The 11928-nt window shown below is 43.5% G+C and overlaps 1 protein-coding gene across 1 annotated transcript in view; it reads left to right on the top strand.

Moving 5' to 3' along the window:
* Positions 1-2093: 2093 nt before the first annotated feature.
* Positions 2094-11928, top strand: part of OTUD7B (OTU deubiquitinase 7B) — a 55873-nt gene continuing 46038 nt past the window's right edge. The window contains exon 1 of the mRNA XM_011285114.3: positions 2094-2372. The gene's annotated coding sequence lies outside the window, so the exon portion shown is untranslated. The remainder of the gene's footprint in view (positions 2373-11928) is intronic.

Below are 11928 nucleotides of genomic sequence, written 5' to 3'. Positions count from 1 at the left end.
ACAATGAGTGATGGACGGTCAGAGCAAGAAACAGGCACAGAGCAACTGCAACCCCATCACTTCCTGGCCCCTAAATTTCCAGGCAAGCCTGTAAAAAGTGTGGTTACTTAATTGAGTTTGGCCCAGCTTTCAAATTTGGAAACTTTCTGTGGTCACTGCCAAGTAAAGGCCTGCCTTGTAATGAGGGTGGAGAGTGCCTTTGAACTCCGTACCTGGTTCTAATAACGCAGTGGTAGTGGAATTAAGACTGGAAAGAAATAGTTAACAGATGAACATAACCTCGCCCTGGGAGGACTTTGGTGAAACAAAACCGCTTTACCTTTTTGAGGCTGCTCCTTTGTGACTCTGTTCTCCTACCTTAGATTTAGCCAGCAAGGGGTGGCCGTGATCAGTGGAGTTCAGTTAGAATCAACTTAGATGACCAAGTCTCATTCTACCTCAAATTTGCCACTGAACAGTAGCCAAAATTCGTAGTCCCCGCACGCTTGAAGCCCAGGCCAAATGGCTCTGCTTGCCAACTTGTACTGTTGGTCCTGGGTGTGCCTCCTGCAAGGCACTCTGACCTGCTTGGCCTTGGTATGGCCTTAGGCCCAGCCCTGAATCAACTCTAAACCCTGGGTGTCCTCAGGAGATAGAGCTGCCTGTCTGGGCAGTTTCCTGTTTCAGATGTCCATTTTCTAGTCCGGAGCTGGATAATTCCAACAGGTCTATGCCCCACCCCTCCCATTTAGAAACTGAGGACTTCAGGAAGTACTGAGGAGGAAAGTCGAGTATAATACAGTGTTTGTTTTTAAATAGGCCTAATGGGTGCAATTTAGACAATAAACATTTTGAATATGCAGATCAGGTGCCACAATGTTAGGAATCTGAATTAAAATTCAGGATTTCTTTGGTCAGATTACAGCTGGGGCTGGCCTCATTTTGTGTTTGTCATAAAGAGGTATTGATTCAATGGCTCTGCTCTCCTAATATTTAGTTATACATTCAACAAATATGGAAGGTCTGCGTCTATATTTTGAAGAACAAAGCTTATGCTCTTATAGCCATAACCTATTGTAACTCACAGAGCATACATGTGAGTTCTGTTTCATAAAACATAGTTGCATGTGTTTTACTAAAGTGTAAGAAAGATCCTTGGTGCCTGGAATTATGTCTTTAAAATTTTTTTTAATATTTATTTTTGAGAGAGAGAGAGAGTACAAGCAGGGAAGGCAGAGAGGGAGACAGACAGACAGACAGACAGACACACACACACACACACCCTACACACACGTTTCAACGCGGGCTCCAGGCTCTGAGCTGTCAGCACAGAGCCCCACGGCGGGTTCAAACTAACAGTGAGATCACTACAAGAGCCCAAGTCGGAATGCCATGCCTAATCGACTGAGCTACCCAGGCTCCCCTGGAATTATGTCTTCTTATACATTTTTTTGTCCCCAATATCAACACAGTATCTTGCACATAGTAGGGACTCAGTAAGTATTTGTTAAATTGAATTATGCTGGAATGCTGTTAAAGGGCATTATCAAGAACAGCGATACTTGACTTCTTTCCATCGGGCTAACAGTCGGAAGCGGACATGTCCACAGGGAAGGGTATGTTCACTTCACGAGTGATTTAAGGAGACTTGCAAAACTGGGTGGAGACTGGTCTGGAAGAAGTATGGTTAACTTTCCTCTGGTCAGTCCAGAATGACTGCGCCGAGTAACTAGAACTTCACTGTTCTCGTTCCAAAGTATTATCACCCCTCTCACCTTTCCAGAACTATTCGCCGCTTTCTGCTTTTTCCCCAAAGGGCTGGAGCCAATTGACTCTACCTCAAAGTCTCAAGAGCCCACCCTGCACTCCTGCAGCTCCGGTTTAAGAACGCTCCAGACCCGAGGCCTTAGGAACGCGGTCCTGGAAAACATGGGGTCACGCGCGGGGCAGGCGCCAAACTGGCCACAGCCAGAGGAGCGGCACTAAAGGCGGGGCTGCTACGGGGCGGGGCGGGGCGGGGCGGGGCGGGAGGAGGCCTGGGGGCGGCTTGGGTGTCACCACCAACACGCTCCGGCCGGAAACTGGCGCTAGTTTCCGGCCGGACGGCCGAAAGCCACCGATCCCGAACCAGCTGCCGGAGCCGTAGTGGCGACGGGGTGTGGAGGAGGCAAAAAGCCACTGGGGGAGGCCAGTCCAGATCAGTGCCGTCTGGCTCCGGCTCCTGATCCTGTGCGGAGCAACAGCCGCGGTCGCAGTCTCCGCCGCCGCCTCCGCCTCCATCGTCGTCGGGGGAGGGGCCAGCCGGACCCCGGGGTCACAGCCGAGGAATGAGGAGAGGCGGCCGGGCCCCGCGCTCCGCCCCGGCCTAGGGCCTTGCCCCGGGAGCCGCGAGGGTAACGGAGCCCCCTGCCCTGTCACCTTCCCCCGTCTGCTCCCGCCCTTCCCGCCTCTTCAGGACTCCCAAACTCTGACCCTCCGATCTCCACTGTCCCCCTTCTCCTTTCCGATGATATTTCACCCGGAGCCACCGCCTCCGGTCACCCTCTCCTCGCCCTGACTGTTCCTTGCTTGGCCCCAACCTTTTCCCCAGTTACTCCTCCCTTTCACCTGCGTCCCGCGTTCCTAGCCCCCGGCCCCGTTCCCGGCCTCCCTTCCTAAGCTGTGCTGGGCAGTGTGGACGGTCTTCCCTTGTCAACGAGACTTTCGGGAAGGGATGGTGGAGTTTTAAGGTGGTTGGAGTGCAGGCTACCCCCTATCCTACCCGCAGAGGAGGATAAAGTTCATTGTAAAAGTCTCAGTATAAAAGTACAACGCTTCCCTGTAGAGAGCCAACTGAGGTGCGTCCAGTAATGGAGGAAGGGAGCGAAAAGTGTGCGAGTGTGAGAGCGAGGGAGAGGGGGAGAGAGAAGGATTGATTGATTGATTCTAGGGCAGGCTTATGAACTTTAGAAAAAAGAAAAGTTGCTCTGAGCCGATGGAAACTTTAGAAGCTGATGATGAGTAAGCCGTGGGCTGCGTGATCTCACTCCTCTTCTCATAATTACTAGGTTAACGGTGTGGCTCCGGTCGGGATGGAATGGGATTTGTTTACTGGGCCGGCGTATTTTTAGCTTGTCGGCTCACAAGGACCAGAGCTCTGAGTGTCTCCGAGTCTTTCCGAGTCTCTTTCTCTCCCTGCCTCCCTCCCTCTCTGTCTAGGTAGTCTGTCTAACCTAGGTGGTTCCTCTGGGCACAATACAGATACAGAAATTAAGTTGAAAGAAGTGAACTGGTGAAATTGAGAGTCTCCCCACACTCTTCGGGGGGTTTCCTTTTCATAAATGCAAAGGCGAGAATTAGCAGGACTTTGACTTTTATTTTTGTTATAGTTTGATAACTGTGTATACAATATGCTTTTTAGAAAAATCAGATGCTGATCATTTTTCAGTCTTTGGCTTGTCATACTTAGTATATTTATTTAGGAGGTCTTGGAGGAGGCTGGATCCTTTTGTGTTTCAGAATCTATTTCTAAGGTGGGAAAGGACAAGAAGAGGGAGTGATAAGGCTAGTCCAAAAAGGATAGCAAATCCTACATTTTAAATATTTAGAAAATTTCGTTCCTAGTGAATGAGATTGCATTCCTGGTGGGGTGAGAAGACAGCAGGGACTTCTGCTGGGTGACTTGGGAGACTCACACTTGTAATTAAACGTTTGCTGTGCATAATTTACAAACGAATATATTATACTCTTTGTCCTCATTGTTTTTCTGAACAGTTCTTTTAAAGTTTAGTATCCAACCTGCTCTGCTAGTCTATTGATATTTTGAAGGCTGAACAGAACTGTAAAATAAATGAAATTGATGTTGCTCATCTGGCGTCTGAATACCAGTCTTGTTCTAATTTCCACTAGCTACCCGGCATGTCTCAGAGTACCTCCCTGAGTAAGTGGCCAGTTACTATGTACTTAGTGATCACAGATGAATACAAATATTAGCTCATGCTAGGAATAATTGAGAAAGTAAATATGCTGAAAAGATCTTCCGAAACTGAAATAGATTACTTTTCGATTTTATTCCATTCTGGATTATCAGCACCTTTCTGCCGATAATTATCCATTAACATGAATAATTTAGAATTGAACAGATATCCACTTTGGGCATTAAGCATTCAAGCAGGAAGGAAAGATGGAAAGACGATAATTTCCAAACCATTACTAATTTTTTGTTGTTGTTGCCTCACTTGACTTATCCCTTTCATTTAATGCCAAAGACTCCCTTGTGGAAAAAAAAGTAAACCTTTGCCAAAGAAAGGGCTGTCTGTTGACTTGTATAAGGCAGGCTGAACAGTAATGAATGGTAATTGTTAGTTGGACTTGATAGAGTTATGTCACCAACAACTTGGAAATATTCCTGAAGCTTTAGATCCTTAATCTCCGTCTTTTGGGACCCCTATTGAAAAAAGATTTAATTTGGAAGGTAACATCACATTTTTAAAAACCACACACACCCTCTTTGACTATTAATCATTGTTTTAATTTGTGAGTCGGTTGATGCCAGTATTAGTGATGTCTGGGAAATTCTATTTATGTCAATGAGATAAATTAGGGAAGATTTCTGAATCAGCAAAATTTGAAATGGAATTGGAGACTATGGATTAGAGTCCTAAAGAAGCTTGACCTGTGGAGTTCGATAGAACTTGGTTCAAATCTTGATTATGGTTTTTACTATGTGACCTTGGACAATTTACTTCTACATTCTTATTTATAAAGTATGTATGAGCATTCAGGCAAATGAAATAGTTATTCTTTATTAGAAGTATACAAAGAGAAAAGAACTTCCAGGCAGAAAGTATGTTTATATCTATTTATATCAACTTCTACATTTATTATTCTGTGGCTGGTGGGATGGGATGGGGCTGCGGATTGAAGCAGTTGAATAAACCTAGGAATAAGCAAAGGGCAGCCTAGTAGTCTACCACTATTCCCATTTTGCAGAAGGCATCGTTTGGGTTTTTGATTCAATATATGTAACTGAGTGAATTATGATGGAATAACAGTATTAAAAATAAATTTTCAGATTGTTATGGGGATACTAAGTGCCACTTGTGAAAGTTTTAGAGCTTCTCAAGCATGGCTTAAGCATGCTATGGATTCTGGAAGATTCTTGTAAGGCTTCTTGTAAGGAGCACCTCCTCTTCTTACCCCAATCCCATCGAGGGAAAATCCTGAGACAGTGCTTTTGAGGTGTGCCTTCAGCAATGTCTTCCCTGTGGGAACTTAGGAGCTGTGAAATCTTCTCATCAGCCCCCAATAAATTCAGAGAATTAAATTCTGTGTAACTGGAATAAACATGCAGGGCAGTTTTATGAATGCCTGAATTCAGTAGATTTTTTAATATGATAAAATAAAGTTTTTTTTTTCTTTTTTTTAATTTAAGTAAGAAATACTTGCTGAATAATGATTGAGCACTCTTGTGGAGAGAGCTGTCTCCAAACTCCAGTGGTGGACTTTGGGAATATAGAAAAGATATAAAGATAGGTGTCCTTGCCCTTGGGACATGACTCTATATACCCATCACAACGGGTATATAAAAAGGGACGGCATACTGTTATAAGCTTTAACATTTAGAACACAACATGTAAATGAAAGCAAGTTTAATGTGCTACAAATGGAGTATGTAGAGGCTAGAAAAGTTGAAGTAACAAGGTAAGATTCCGTGAGATCAATTAGGAAAGATTTCTGAATCAGAAAAATTAAAACAAATTTTTTTCTTTAATGTTTATTTCTGAGAGAGAGAGAGAGAGAGAGAGAAAGAGAGAGAGAGAGAGACAGTGTGTGAGCAGGGGAGGGGCAGAGAGAGAAGAGGACACAGAAACCAAAACAGAGAGAGAGAGAGAGAGAGAGAGAGAGAGCAGGGGAGGGGCAGAGAGAGAAGAGGACACAGAAACCAAAACAAGCTCCAGGCTCTGAGCTGTCAGCACAGAGCCTGATGCGGGGCTTGAACCCATGAACCAGGAGATCATGACCTGAGCCAACGTCAGACGCTTAACCGACTGACCCACCCAGGCACTCCCTGAAACAGCAAAATGTGAAATGGACTTGGAGGCTATGGATTAGAGTTATAAAGAGGAATGGCCAATGGAGTTAGATCAAACTTGGTTCAAATCTTGACTGTGTGATCTTGGACAGTTGTCCGTCCTTATCTATGAGATAGATGTGAGCATTCAAGTAAATGAAATAGCTATTCTGTGTTAGGAGTAAAAGAAAATAAAAGATCTTCCAGGCAGAAAGTATAGAAGGTACAGTGTGCAGTGATGATGTGAATGACTAAGCTGTGTTTGTTGGGGGAATAAATGAGAGGGGCTGGAGAGAATGTGGGTGGTCAAGTCATGGGTAGAGCAGGCAAGAGGGTGGAGGGGACTCAGAGGCCAGACTCTGTTGGGTGTTGATGGAAGCGTCAATAGAGTCATTGTAGGTCCTTGAACAAAGGATGGATTTAGTGAGAAGTATTGAGCCTTCTAGTCCAGGAACTCAGGGACAAGGAGTCAGGCAGCCACCGGTACGTTGTAACTTCAGTTTCTCTCCTGGACCATCTTGGTGTAAAGGGACCATCCAGGAGACAGGATTCCTTGTAGAAGTTTTTGTGTCCACACACCTTACTCACCATGCTGAGCTCTGCTTGTGCCTGTCTCTTATTGTACTGGCTTATGGGTTATGGCTGGATTCTCCTAAAGAGCTTATGGTAAGGACAGTGTCATGTTTTAGGTGCATTTAACTTTCAGTTATCTCTGCTATTGTAGGGCACACTAGTATATGTAATTCAGAACTTAATATGGAAATTTCTTGGTTTGAAAATGCATTATTTTTTAAGCCAGATGTGTTTTATTTATTTATTTTTAAAGTTTATTTATTTTGAGAGAGAGAGAGAGAGTGAGAATTGGAGAGGGGCAGAGAGAGAGGGAGAGAGAGAATCCTAAGCAGGCTCTGTGCTGTTAGCATGGAGCCCAATGTGGGGCTTGATCCCAGGAACCATGAGATCATGACCTGAGCCGAAATCAAGAGTTGGATGCTTACCGGACTAAGTCACCCAGGCACCCCATAAACCAGATTTATTTCAATGTTATTGAGGATCATACTAATGCTGATAAATGAATTTGCATTCCTAAGCCTATGTTACCTGATGGTGAGGCGGGTATATTGATGGCAAAGAAGAGTCCACCTTGATTTAAAGATTTTCCTCAGAAATCCTTTATTTTTTTATTTTTTTTTTTTCCCAACGTTTATTTATTTTTGGGACAGAGAGAGACAGAGCATGAACAGGCGAGGGGCAGAGAGAGAGGGAGACACAGAATCGGAAACAGGCTCCAGGCTCTGAGCCATCAGCCCAGAGCCCGACGCAGGGCTCGAACTCACGGACCGCGAGATCGTGACCTGGCTGAAGTTGGACGCTTAACCGACTGCGCCACCCAGGCGCCCCATCCTCAGAAATCCTTTAAAATAGATAGTTAAGACTGGACTATACTGAGTATGTTAATGAAGATGAATTTCTTTTCAAAATCTGTGCAAGTCCAGTATGGCCACCTAAGCTGTCTACCTTATGCCTGAGAGTGATTTATAGATGATGCCTATGTTGTAGCCAGAATGAGTCCTCACTCAAGGTATATCTGGAGGAATCCTATCGTGTTGTGTTGCCTTGTTGAAGATGAATGAAGGTAGCTTTTTCGAAGGACTTGGGCTTTGTAGAAGCTTTTCCAGATATCAGCTCTGCTAATAATCTGTCAGGTTTTTCCTCCTGAAGTAAACTTGTTTGAAAATCTGGCCAATTAAAAAAAAAAAAAGATATGGGGAGCAGTGTCCACATGTAATAAAAAAATCACACGGCTGTTCTTGCAACATGTTCTTTCAGTTGACTTGCTTGCCTTCACCACTGCCTTCCCCCACCCCTGCCTTCCCCCTACCTTCTCATAGTCATTACCAAACTATGTGCTTATGATGTCATGAGCACAGGATTATTATTTACTTCTTGAGTCAGGAGTTGTAGTATTTATGAGTGGAAATCAGAGGTGGAAGTCAGGAATCTTAATTTATACAGTTTAGTTCAGGATTATTTTCAGTTGTGTTTTTTAGGATTATGGCTCATCTTTTTATTTCCTCTAAGAAATAATTTTGGATAGGGAAAATTATTAAGCTGTTATTTTTAGTGACCTGCTTTGAGTTTAGTTTTATGCTGGTTACTGCAGAGGATTAGGAAAAATGATGATTTTGTGCCTTTGGAGAGTTTGCAATCCAGTAGGGAGTAAGGGGTATAAGGAGGAGTGAATACCTGTTGAGCCTCTATTATGCCAGACAGATGAAACAAAGAAAATGTGAAGTTATTATTTTTAAAGATTTTTTTAGTGTTTTTATTTATTTCTGAGAGACAGAGAGAGAGCGAGCAAGCAGGGGAGGGGCAGAGAGAGAGGGTGACACAGAATATGAAGCAGGCTCCAGGCTCCGAGCTGTCAGCACAGGGCCTGACGTGGGGCTCGAACCCATGAACCGTGAGATCATGATCTGAGCCAAAGTCGGACACTTAACTGACTGAGCCACCCAGGCACCCCAGAAAATCCGAAATTATATTATTGATTGCATTGTACAGACCTCATACCATAGAATGTACTTGGGGAAGAGCGCTCAGGTAGTTATTAATATCACAGAGAAATTGTAACTTATTCCAGATCTTAAAGAAAATTGTGTCAGTTACAAGGGGTGAAGGTGAAGCAAATAACAACAACAAAACCATTTCATTTGGAGCTGAGAGGGATCAAGCAAAAGCCTGGACCAGGCTTGGGTGTTCTTGGGGCAGTGATGAGACTGTCCTGAGTATCAGTGAACAGTAGTGACATGAGGTGCTTAGGTTGGTTTGGAGCTGTGTTTTATAGGGGTCTTATAAGGCAGGCTTATCAGTTGAGATTTTAAAGGATAGAAAATAGTGAAGCACTATGAATTTTTGAGGAAGATACTAATATGATAGTAGGAACCAGATTGGCTGGGATGGAAGGGAGATTGGCACCCGGGGTGTGTGAGGTGATGAGACCTGAGTTAGAGTTGTAGAGGGTGCGATCAGGAGAGAAAAGGGGGAAAAAGAGATTGTGAAGGAAAAATTGAAATCTGTGAGGACTGGATGTGGCAGATGGAGAGTGATCCATCAAGTATGACCATGACATTTTTTAGCCTGGGTTCTGAGACATCGAGATAAGGAAGGTAGGAAGGTTTCCTCATTTTTGGAGGGAATTTGATGAGTTCAGCATAAGAGGTATCGGATATAAAGTGGTAATGGAACGTCCAAGTGAAAGCTCTTCTAGTTCCTAGAGATGAGCCTGAAGCTGGTGAAGCTGGTGGAGAGTGGAGGACGAGGTTAGTACAGTTGCAAGTGTGGTTTTGTGGTGCATCAGCATGGATGTAGTGGCTGTAGCCAAGAGAATGAATAAGCTCTCTGACGACTAGGGTTTAGGAAAAGAGCAAAAGGCCAGAGATAGTGGTAACGATACACTAATACACTATTCTGTAGGCTTTAGGCCATTTTAATGGACTTCTTCCTTGTTCTTCCTTCCCTGACTCCAACAAGCATCCTTTGAATGCCTCCTACCTTATAAGCACTGTCTTAGGCACCGAGGAAACAGATGAGTCAGACAAGGTCTCTACCTACAAGGAGTTTATGGGTCCAGGGGGAGGAGACAGATGCATAAATATATAGATGTAATGAAGTGTGGTACTTGCTGCAATAGAAGTATGTAGGGGGGATTCTAAGGGCCTAAAGGTCTGTTCTGCCTTGGGCATGCAGAGGTTGGAAAGTGCTTCCCAGCGGAGATGACATTTGAGCTGAGTCTTGAAAGATGAGTTAAGGGTGTACCCTATGGAAGACGGGGAGAGGTACACTCCAGGCTGAGCAAACAGCATGAGCAAAAGCTTGAAGGAACGAAACAGCCAGACTTCTTCAGGTAACTTGGGACAGCTTTAGCTTGTGCTGCAGTAAATGATGAGCATTTCAGGGTTTTTAAGCATCGGGTGATAAAGTTTCATGTTCTAGAAAGATTATTTTGTCAGTGGTGTAGGGGGTTCATTGGAGAGGAACAAAGCAAAAGCCTTTTTAAATACCTTCATTATGCTTAACAGTAACACGTTTGTTACCGAATGATCCTGTTTGTAGACTCCTAGAATCTGAGAACTACAGGAACTGTTTCTCATTCATTTTCAAAGGGAATACTTGAGATTTACTCAGGATCACAGAAGTAGTTTTGTGATAGTTTGTTCTGGAATTCAGTCTTCAGTGGCTGTAATGTGGTTGGTGGTTAATAAATGTCATTTCACCTCTCTAATTCCCTCACGTCCCATTCCAGTGTTTGTTATGTCCTGCCACACTGCATTGTGCTAGAAGACATTCAAGTCCATTGTTGTTTTTCTCAGCCCAAAGTGAACAGTGGTATTTTCCCAGGTCTGACTGAGGAAGGTCTGCCTGGAGAGTACCTGGGAGAATAGGGACTTTTGACCTGGGGCAGTTGGGTGCCCTGGAGTGGAATGAATTGGATGTTAGGATTATTCATCTGTAATGATTCAGATGTAGAAGAATGTCAAGGTATTTGTTTTATTGAGTGTGCAGATGTAATTTTCTCTCCTGCTAAAGTTCCCTTCAAGTTGTTTTCTTTTCAACTTAATTTTAAATTGTGCCAATGAAACTTTGGTAGAAGAAATGGGCTCTAATAAATTGGTTACCTCCAAAAACTATGTTTATCTTTATTTAAAAAACATAAGATTTGACATTATACTTGTATTCTAAATCTTCCTTTCCTGTGTTTTTAATTTCTTTGGGTATATATATATATATATATATATATATATATATATATATATATATTTTAAAGTAGGTTCTAGGCCGAGTGTGGGGATTGAAGTCACAGCCCCCAGATCAAGAGTTGCACGGTCTACCGCCTGAGCCAGCCAGGTGCCCCTTCATTGGGTTTTTGTGAAAGGAAATTGTTTGGATTTAAAGTGCTAAGTGAGAGTTGGGGTTTTTTTTGTATTGTAGTCGTTTTGCTGGAGAAGAACAGGATAGAAGGATATCTTGGAGGTCCTTAGATTCCCTTGGGGGAACTTGGGACACAAGGGGATGTGAAAGGATGGATACGTTCCATTGATAAGTCTTCCTCAAAACTTAACTGAGTTGTGATTTCTTTACTCTTTTCTGTGGGCTCTGTCTCCATCTTCTCTGGAGACGGGTCTGGGTTTGGAAACTGTCCACTTTGGCAGAGCTGCCAATTCTTAATTCTTTCTCAAGTGGGCAAGGGTACATTCTGTTTTTGTTTGTGAGTGTTTGGGGGAGGGGGAGGGAGAGAAGGCACAGAGTAACTACTCACAGTGAGTCTTCATCTGAATTCCTATGTAACTGGAAGTTTCCTTGGCTTTGTTTTGGGGAGATGACTTGGTAACACCGGCATTTATGTTGTGTGGGAGCGTGGTTGTCACTTCCCTCAGATGTCTGATTTAGGATGGCCATAAAAACTTCCTTCTTGTCCTTATCTGTCAGCCTTCGCCCCGCCCTGGTCTGAGTGCCTTTTGTGCACACTGCCGGATATTAAGCATCCCGTTCAGTTTAGAGCTGAACTGATTGAGTGTTCCCTGAAAGTTTAGGGAAACCATCTTGCTCCTGACTGTTACGTTTGGGTTAATGACTCCAGTATTCTTCCAGTCACCTGGCCCTTTCTTAATTTAAAAATGTTGAGTAATGAGATATTTTGAATATTTAGAAAAGTCCAGGGGAAAAAAACTAACACATTTTTGAGCCCATAACCGAAATTTAATGGATATTAACATTTTGTCATATTTGTCTTGGATCTCTTACTCTTTTTAAGATACAATGTTAGATGTAGCTAAGGCCTCCTCTGTATCCTTTCCCCTTTTTTCTTTCTTGGGAAATGCTTACTGGCCTGATTTGCT

Source organism: Felis catus, chromosome C1 (assembly GCF_018350175.1).
Source record: "Felis catus isolate Fca126 chromosome C1, F.catus_Fca126_mat1.0, whole genome shotgun sequence".
Classification (NCBI taxonomy): domain Eukaryota; kingdom Metazoa; phylum Chordata; class Mammalia; order Carnivora; family Felidae; genus Felis; species Felis catus.
Note: the sequence above shows the minus strand (reverse complement) of the source record. Positions and strands in the feature narration are given on the sequence as shown.